The sequence below is a fragment of the Delphinapterus leucas genome, chromosome 2 (genome assembly GCF_059928025.1).
Source record: "Delphinapterus leucas isolate spDelLeu-1000000601 "Yukka" chromosome 2, BTC_Dleu_Yukka2, whole genome shotgun sequence".
Lineage (NCBI taxonomy): Eukaryota > Metazoa > Chordata > Mammalia > Artiodactyla > Monodontidae > Delphinapterus > Delphinapterus leucas.
Genome location: NC_143130.1, coordinates 134,854,310 through 134,864,046, shown reverse-complemented (window position 1 = coordinate 134,864,046; position 9,737 = coordinate 134,854,310). Strand labels below are relative to the sequence as shown.

At 37.4% G+C, this 9,737-nt stretch overlaps 1 pseudogene; it reads left to right on the top strand.

Moving 5' to 3' along the window:
- The first annotated feature begins 2,936 nt into the window (after positions 1–2,936).
- Positions 2,937–4,950, top strand: LOC111173318 (histone H3.3A-like; annotated as a pseudogene).
- The last annotated feature ends 4,787 nt before the right edge of the window (positions 4,951–9,737 follow it).

The window sequence follows — 9,737 nt, the reverse complement described above, 5'->3', positions numbered from 1 at the left end:
AGAGAACAGGAAACTACAGGAGTCTCTATCCAACCATCCCCTCTACCAAATTACCAACTGATTATGTATATTTTTATATACAGCTTATATATATATATATATTTTTTTTTTTTTTTTTTTTTTGCGGTACACGGGCCTCTCACCGCTGTGGCCTCTCCCGCTGCGGAGCACAGGCCCCGGACGCACAGGCTCAGCGGCCATGGCTCACGGGCCCAACCGCTCCGCGGCATGTGGGATCCTCCTGGACCGGGGCACGAACCCGTGTCCCCCGCATCAGCAGGTGGACTCCCAACCACTGCGCCACCAGGGAAGCCCGACAGCTTATATTTAAATTTAGTTTTAAACAACTGCATTTATTTGACTCTTCAAAGATTTTTAACTGTATTGCAATGGAGAATTTTTTCACCAGAAATTCTTCTTAAGAATATTTCAGGCATATACCCTGAGAAAACCATAATTCAAAAAGAGTCATGTACCACAATGTTCGTTGCAGCTCTATTTACAATAGCCAGGTCATGGAAGCAACCTAAGTGTCCATCGACAGATGAATGGATAAAGAAGATGTGGCACATATATACAATGGAATATTGCTCAGCCATAAAAAGAAACAAAATTGAGTTATTTGTAGTGAGGTGGATGGACCTAGAGACTGTCATACAGAACGAACTAAGGCAGAAAGAGAAAAACAAATACCGTATGTTAACGCATATATATGGAATCTAAAAAAAAAAAAAAGGTTCTGAGGAACCTAGGGGCAGGACAGGAATAAAGACGCAGACATAGAGAATGGGCATGAAGACACAGGGAGGGGGAAGGGTAAGCTGGGACGAAGTGAGAGAGTGGCAAGGACATATATACACTACCAAATGTAAAATAGATAGCTAGTAGGAAGCAGCCGCATAGCACAGGGAGATCAGCTCGGTGCTTTTTGTCCACCTAGAGGGGTGGGATGGGGAGGGGGGAGGGAGAAGCAAGAGGGAGGAGATATGGGGACATATGTATACATATAGCAGATTCACTTTGTTGTACAACAGAAACTAACACACCATTGTAAAGCAATTATACTCCAATAAAGATGTTAAAAAAAAAAGAGAGAATATTTCAGGAGAAAAGTGGTCAGAGTGAGAAACAAAGCCCATGTCCCAAGAGCTCTGTGCACTTTCCCTGTGGGTAAAACAGAGGACCAGGCAAGGACTTTGGATGCCCGGGTGCTCCTGGAGGGACCTGCACAGCTGCAGGGTAGGAGAGGAGGTCACGCTGGTCCTCTCCGCCTGGACGGCAGGGCAGGGGAATGGTGGTGTGGAGAGAGTAGTGTGCGGATGAAAGATGGGGAAAAGTTCTTGTAGCTGTTGTGAGTGGAAGGTTTAGAGAGAAAATTCTGTGTCAGACTTCTGAAACAGGAGTTTCAGAAGCTTATCTGTGAAGAATTTGTGAAACCTCCAGCCCCACCATGTAAGAAAAGCTACAGTAAAGATACATGCTCTTCTCCAAGAGTTGGTTATCATGTTTCTGGGATTAATTCTTGGTCTCTGGATTGTGATACACACAGTCAGATGAGTCCATCAAATGGCATGAGCCGTCAAGGCTCAGCTCCTGCCTTCATCAAGCCTCCTTGATTCTTCTGATGTAAAATTAATTTCATCTTTATCTCTGTTCCCTTCACCCTTTTCACCTGCGTTCTTGTGTGTCACGGTAATATAGGATCCTAGGTTGAAACATACCTGAGAGGTAATAAGTCCATGCTCTCAACCCGCATCTAATGATCTCTTCGTTCACTCATTCATTCATTCATCTAGTATAGGCTCTCTGGCCACTAAAACACAGTAGATATGTCATAGAAGAAAATTACTCGCCGAGAACACCTTTGTGAAGATGGAGACCAAAGAATCCCACTCTCGGCTGGCCCCTAAGCACCCCAGGTCTATCCTTCTACACATCGTTGTTCGGCTTACTCTTCCTTTCTCCATAGGGGCTAATCCAGACTTTCATTACTCTCCTCAGAATTTCTATTCCCATCCCCACTGCCATATTGCGTTTTAAGAAGTTTGAATAATAACCCTTTGTGATTTAAATATTTGAGTAAATGACCCTGGGCAATTTTACATTGATGTTATGTAGCCACCTCATTTCACAGGTGAAAAAACCTGAGGTTTAAAGGAATTACATGAGGTACAGGGTCACATGGCTGGTTTAGGGGTAGACCCTGCAGTAGGCTCCAGTAGAACAGACAAGTAGAATCTCTTGCCAATCTTCTGTCCATTAGGCCATTCTGATTGAGTAAATGTGCCCCACTTTAAAACACTGCCATAGAAAACATCAACTTTCTGTAATAGATTAAGGGCTGTTACTAATTTAGAGTTTACACACTCACTAAGGACTGCTTCTGTCTATGCCCCTCTGCCTTTCCCCATGCAATTCGTTTGTAAATATAAATGTTAAATGTTTATGATGCTCTTAAGGCTTAAAAGTGGAGAACAAACAAAGATATAGAAATTAATATACAGAAAGACTCTTAAGCACTAACAGAAAATGTCTTCTACCTTAAGGACCAATTTTTCGATCATATTTCTGAATTTCACATCACAATTCCTGAAATTCTACTAAAGTTTCTATTACGTGAAATAGTATGTTTAAAAGCCAATCTGGGGCCATCCCCTTTCAGTCAAGGTGGAATATCAGGGACTAGTTTTACTGTCCTCCCTGAAGCAACCAAAAACTGGACACAAATAAAGGGTGAAAACACAACATCATATGCTTGGGGTTCCTTCCTAAATCGCTCATAGCTTTCACCATGTTTGTTTCAGTGTCAGAGAGAATTACATGATCTTTTCCTCAACTGATTGTTTCACTCTATAAATATTTCTTCAGTCAGATTCACTAAGTTTGCTGTGTGACACCCGGAAATCTCTTGGCAGCCAAGTAAAGCAGATGTGGAGTTGAATTCATCATTAATCTCTGGGTCTGTCACACTTAAAAAAAGACTTGTGGTACTGTCTGCATGTCCTAAAACTGATAAACAAAATTATACAGAAGTGTCACATTTATTAATATGACTACCTTTTTTTGTGCACGGAAGCGTGCTATACAAACTTTTTCCCCAATAACTTGTTTACTATAAATAACTATTTCCTAGAATGCATAATTTGGGTAAATCTCAATATTCTGTTACCTTCAGCTATTAAAAGTGGTTAGTAGAGCACAGAGCGGTTTGGTCGTTCTTTGAAGGAGATTCTTTTCCTTGACTCACAACTGCGGCTCTTCGTTGGGCAGCAGAAGCCATGCGGTGGTCAAAGTGGCCTAAGACTTCGGCGTTGGATGCTAACCAAGAGGACTGCTTGCAGATCCTCGGGCAGGAAAGCGCCTGCAAGGAGCTGGCCACTAAGACTGCTGGAAAAGAGCCCCCTCTATCGGCGGGGTGAGAAAACCTCACCGCGGCAGGCCCAGATCTGTTACCAGAAATCAACTGAGCTTCTGATCTGGAAGCTGATTTTCCAGAGGTGGATAAGGGAGATTGCCCAGGATTTCAAAACTGACTGGAGGTTTCCGAGTGCTGCCACAGGCGTGCTTCAGGAAGCTAGTGAAGCATACCTGGTGGGCTTACTTGAAGGTCCTAATCTGCGTGCCGTCCGTGCTAAGAGAGTCACCATCAGGCCCAAAGACATCCAGCTGGCTCGCTGGATGTGGGGAGAGAGAGCTTAAGTGAAGGCATTTTTCTTTTCATGGTGTTTGCATTCTGTAAAATGCTTTGGTTTAATTTGTGACTTTTTTGTAAGAAATTGCTTATAATATGTTGCATTTGTACTGAAGTTATTCCATCTTTCACACAGGATGAATGCGAAAAGTGTTCACAGACCTCAGTGATGTGAGCGCTACTTAGGAGTGACAAGTTGCTAACACCGGAAGGGATGGTGATGTTTCTTGCTTCTCATGATGCATGTTCCTCTGTCTGTTGGTGACTTGTTGGGTAGCTATTAAGGTACTAGAATTGATAAATGTGTACAGGGTCCTTCTGCAGTAAAACTGATTATGACTTGAAAAAAATCTTGAAAAATGATTAGTAAGTTATTTCAAAAATAGTTTTACTTATGAAGATAGCATCCAGAGAGTCAAAAAATAAGGAAGTATTATTATTTTTTAATAAATTTATTTATTTTTGGCTGCATTAGGTCTTCGTTGCTGCGTGCGGGCTACTCTTTGTTGCGATGCGCGGGCTTCTCATTGCGGTGGCTTCTCTTGTTGCCAAGCACGGGCTCTAGGCGCGCGGGCTTCAGTAGTTGTGACTCGCGGGCTCTAGAGCGCATGCTCAGCAGTTGTGGTGCATGGGCTTACTTGCTCCGTGGCATGTGGGATCTTCCCGGACCAGGGCTTGAACCCGTGTCCCCTGCATTGGCAGGCGGATTCTTAACCACTGTGCCACCAGGGAAGTCTCAAGGAATTATCTTCTTAAAGCACTTTTAAAAAATTTTACCAGTGGGGAAAAATATATGATTGGAATAACTCATTTTTCACTGATGTTTTCTTCTTTACTTCATATTTTCCATACTCTTCTTAGATCTGGTATCAGAGTCAATTTACAGTTTATAAGGTTGTTATTTTAGAGTTTGTCTTCCTCATGACTTTTAAAAAACTTTTTATCATGGAATAATTATAGGGTCAAAAGAAATTGCAAAGATAGTACAGAGAGTTCCCCTGTACCCCTGCATCATATAGCACAATATCAGAAACAGGAATTTGGCACTGATACACGTAAGTTTAATTCTGGGCATTTTATCCCATGCGTAGATTTGTATAACTACCACCACGATCAGCTATTACACCATAATAAAGATCTCATCACATCCACTTTCCTCCTCTCCCTCTACCATCCCTAACCCAGACCACCACTAATTGTTTTTCCATCTCTATAATTTTGTCATTTTGAGAATGTCATATACATAGAATCATATAATATGTAATCTTTTGAGATTGTCCTTTTTCACTCAGCATGTTGACCTTGAGATCCATCCATGTTGTTGCATGTATCAGTAGTTTTTTCCTTTTTATTACTGAATAGTATTCCATTCTCCATGGTGGAGATGTATTACAGTTTGTTTAACTCTCCATCTATTGGAGGATATTTTGACTATTACAAGTGAATATGCTATGAACAATCATATATAGACTTCGGTGCAGATGTAAGTTTTTATTTCTCTGGAATAAATGCTCAGGAGTGAAATTTCTGACTTATATGGGAAGTATATGTTTAATTTTTAAAGAAATTTCCAAACTATTTCCCACCAGAAGTGTATGAGAGATCTACTTTCTCTACGTCCTTGCCAGCATTTGGCATCGTCATTATTTTAAATTTGAGCTGTTCTAATAGATGTGTAGTGATAGCTCATCATGAGCTTAATTTTTATTTCCCTAATGGCCGATAATGAACATTTTTCATGTATGTACTCACCATTCCTGTATCCTATTTGGTTAAATGTCTCTTTATGACTTCTGCCCATTTTCTAGTTGGATTGTTTTTATATTACTGAGTTTGGGAATTCTTCTTATATTCTAATCCTCTGTCAGATATACTATTTGCGTATTTTCCCCTAGTCTGTAGCTTGTCTTTTTATCTTCTTAACAGGGTCTTTAGGAGAACAAATATTTCAGTTTTGATGAAGTCAAATTTACTGATTTTTTTCTTTAAAGGATCATGCTGTTGGTATTATGTCTAAGAACTCTTCATCAAATCCTTGGTCAAGAAGATTTTTTTCCTGTTATCTTTGAAAAATGTTATAGTTTTATGTTTAAATCTATGATCGATTTTGAGTTACTTTTCATGTAATGTTTGAGGTTTAGGTCAATAATCATTTCTTTGCCTAGAGATATTCAATTGCTCTAGCACCATTTTTTGAAACGATGGTCATTCCTTCATTGAATTGCTTTTACACCGTTGTCAAAAATCAGTTGGCTATTATAGAAGTCTATTTCTGGGTTCTCTGTTCTGTTCCATTGGCCTATGTGCCTGTCCTTCTTTCAATACCACATAGTGTTGATTATTATAGTTACATAATAAGTCTTGAAATCGGGTAAAATGATTCTTTTCTCTTTATTCCTCTTTTGCAAAATCGTTTTAGCTATTAAGTTCCTTTGCCTTTCTATATAAATTTCAGAATAATATTGTCTATATCAATAATTTTTTTGGCTGGGATTTGCATAGTAATTGCATTAAACCTCTATATTAACTTGGGGAGAATTGACATCTTTACTATATTGATTTTTCCAATCCACAAACAAGGAATGTTTCTCCGATTATTTAGATCTTCTTTGATTTCTCTCATCACCATTTTATAGTTCTCAGTGTATAAGTCTTATACCTATTCTGTTAGATTTAGAAACCTAGAGACTTCTTTATTTTGAGTGATTACAAATGGTATTATATTTTTAATTTTGGTGTTCATTGCTGATATATAGATATACAATTAATATTTATCTTGTATCTTGCCTCCTTTTTGAACTTATTCATTAGTCATAGGAGTATTCTTTTAAAAAGCTTCTTTTGAATTTTCTATGTAGACAATCTTGTCTTCTGGAAATAAGAGCAGTATTATTTTTCCCTTTTAGATTGGTGTGCCTTTTATTTCTTTTTATTGCTTATTGCGCGGGAAAGAACTTCTAGCACTATGTTGAATAAGAGTCATTAGAGCAGACATCCTTCTTTCATTCCCAGTCTTAGGAGGAAAGCATTCAGTCTTGCACCATTAAGTATAATGTATTAATAGCTGTAGGTTTTCGGTAGATGCTCTTTCTCAAATTGAGGATGTTCCCTCTATTCTGATTTTTCTGAAAAATTTTATCATGAATAGGTGAACTTGAATTTGTCAAATGCTTTTTCTGCATTGACTGATACTATCATGGGAGTTTCCTTCTTTAGCCTGTTAATATGATGGATTATACTGATTGATTTTCAAACACTGAACCAGCCTTGCATTCCTGGATAAATCCCATTTGGTGTTGGTGTATAATTCTTTTCATATGTTGTTCAGTTCTCTTTGCTAATATTTTAAGAACTTTGGCATCTATACTCAGGAGGGATATTGGTCTGTAGTTTTGTTTTTGTTTCTGGACCATCTTTGTCTGGTTTTGGAACCAAGGTAATATAGAATTCATTGAATGAATTCAGAAGAGCTCCTCTTCTTTTATTTTCTGGAAGAAATTGTGTAGAATTGATGTTAACTATTACTTACACATTGAGTAGAATTCTCCTGTGAAACCCTCTGGACCTGGAGATTTCCTTTTTGGGAGTTTTAAAATTATGAACTCAATTTCTTTAAAAGTTATAGGTTTATTCAAATTATCTATTTCCTGTTGGCAAGCTATGATAATTTGTACTTTTCTAGCAATTGGCACATTTTATCTAAATTTTTTTCTATAGAGTTGTTAATAGTATTCCCGTATCATCATCTATAGTGATGAGTTCTATTTCATTTCTGAGCTTTGTAAATATGTCTTTTCTCTCCCTGTTTTGTTTTTTCTTTGTCAGTCTTACTAGTGGTGTATCTATTTTATTATCTTTTCAAAGAAACAGCTCTTTGATTTACTGATTTTTCACCATTGTTTTTCTTCTTTCAATTTCATTGATTTCTTTTGTTATCCTCCTAATTTCCTCCTTCTTAAACTTCAGTGCCTCTCAAATTTCTGTTGTCATATTTTTGCTCTCTACTGTCCTTTTCCCTTTTAATTTTTTCACCTCTTTTGCTTTGGTTTCTTTTAGATGAGTGAATATTTTTTCTCAGTCCTTTTCTCTTTACTAATTTGGAGAAGATATTTTGTATTTCTATCCTTTAATCAGCTACCCCAGAAATTTTTAACCTTCACTTTTAACTTATGAAAGACTTAATTTAGTCAATGCCTTTATTATCCTTCTGAATAATACAAGAATCTTGTAATACTTTATCTCTGGTGATATTTTATCTTCCAACAATAAATACTATTGTAATAATATATTTTAGTGCCATCTTTTTTATAACCTGCATGATACTGTTTCTATTATTTTATATTCCCAATGTTTGTTTCAGTTTACACATATATTTAAGACTTTCTTTGCTATTTATTTTTCCTTGCACCTAAAGCCTTCTATCTAGGAGTATTGTCATTCTGCTTGGGCTACATCTTTAGAAATTCCTCTAATTAGGGAATGTTGGTATCAAACTCTCTCAGTTTTAATCTTTGACTATTCATTTATTTTATCCTCATCTTGAAAGATAATTTCACTGGAAATAAAATTTTTAGTTGAAATTTATTTTTTCAGTATTTTGAATATATTCAATTTATGGCTTCCATTCCTGTTGAGAAGTTATTTGTCAGTCTATTAATTATTTCTTTGAAAGAACTTGGTGCTTTTCCCTGGCTACTTTTAAGACTTCTTGTATGATAGAGCTACCATTAATATCTATGTGCCTAACAATATAGTCTCAAAGTATACCAAGCAACAAATGACAGAACTCCAGAAAGAAATCAATGAGCATTTTTAGCTGGAAGTTTTAATATATACTTTTCAGGAAATAATAGATCAAGGCAGATAAAATATAAGCACAGCTTTTTGAAGGCCAAAAAAAAAATACAATTAGTAAGTGTGAGCTACTATATATATTATAGTATATTATATATTTTATATATATATATATATATATATATATAGTATTCTATCCCAGCAAATGGAGAATACTACTTGTTTTCAAGCATACATGTAGCATTCACAGAAGTAAACTTTGTATTAAACCATTGAAAAGCCTCAATAAATCAATATCATACAGACTATATTCTCAAAATATACTGCAGTAAATTGAAAAATTAGCAACAAAAGACTAGCTTAAAACCCCCTTAAGTTTCAAAAGTAAATAACAGAAAACTAACTTTTGGGAAAGGGGAATGTAGTCCTTCTCTCTCTTCCTGCTTATAGTTTATCCTTTCCTTACAAGAGTTCTCATCCCAACATGGTCTAGCCAAGGGGGAAAGAGCACAGTCTTAAATAGCAAGTGCTGTTATCATTGGCATGAGACTGTCTGAGTGACAGATAATAAAAATTAGGATAACAATCCTCTACAGTTTGCTTGGGTCAATGTTGGCTTATATTTATTGTCCCAGAATAAATTAATAGCTTCCATTTTCAGTCTCAAAAATGTTCTAGTTTGGTCACCCTAAGTAAATCTGACTCGTTGTTTTTGACCCTTTTGCTAGTTCTTTGGAGATTCCCACCACTGAGGACCATGTGTAATTCTATTTGGGATGGTTATTCACAACTACTTCCACAGCTTCTAGGAATCCAACTGTCTGTCTTCAGTCTTTTGGTGCTCAGTCCCTCTGTCCCTCTATAGATACTTTTATTTTAAGGCAACCCTTTGTTAGCCTGCTCTCACATGTGATTCACCTGTAGTCCCTAAGAAATACTCATGCATCTTTTTCCCTAACAAACTCTAGGACTACAGACTAACTCCAAGGCAGCTATCTCCATCCCATTGCTACAGGGTGTTTTAACACTCTTAATGTGTGCTAGTAACCAGTCCTCTGTGTTCCCCTAAGATAAAGAATATATTCAGAGGTCTCTGAGTGAGCCCATGGAAGCCCATCCTCACAAGACTGGAGGTGACAGAGTGGCACTTCCTAACTCTCCTGCTTTGGGGGAGGGGAGCACACCAGCAGCTCTTTACAGTGGCATCTTCCTGAAAACCCCCTTCACTATCCTGACCCCTTCATGTTCTCAA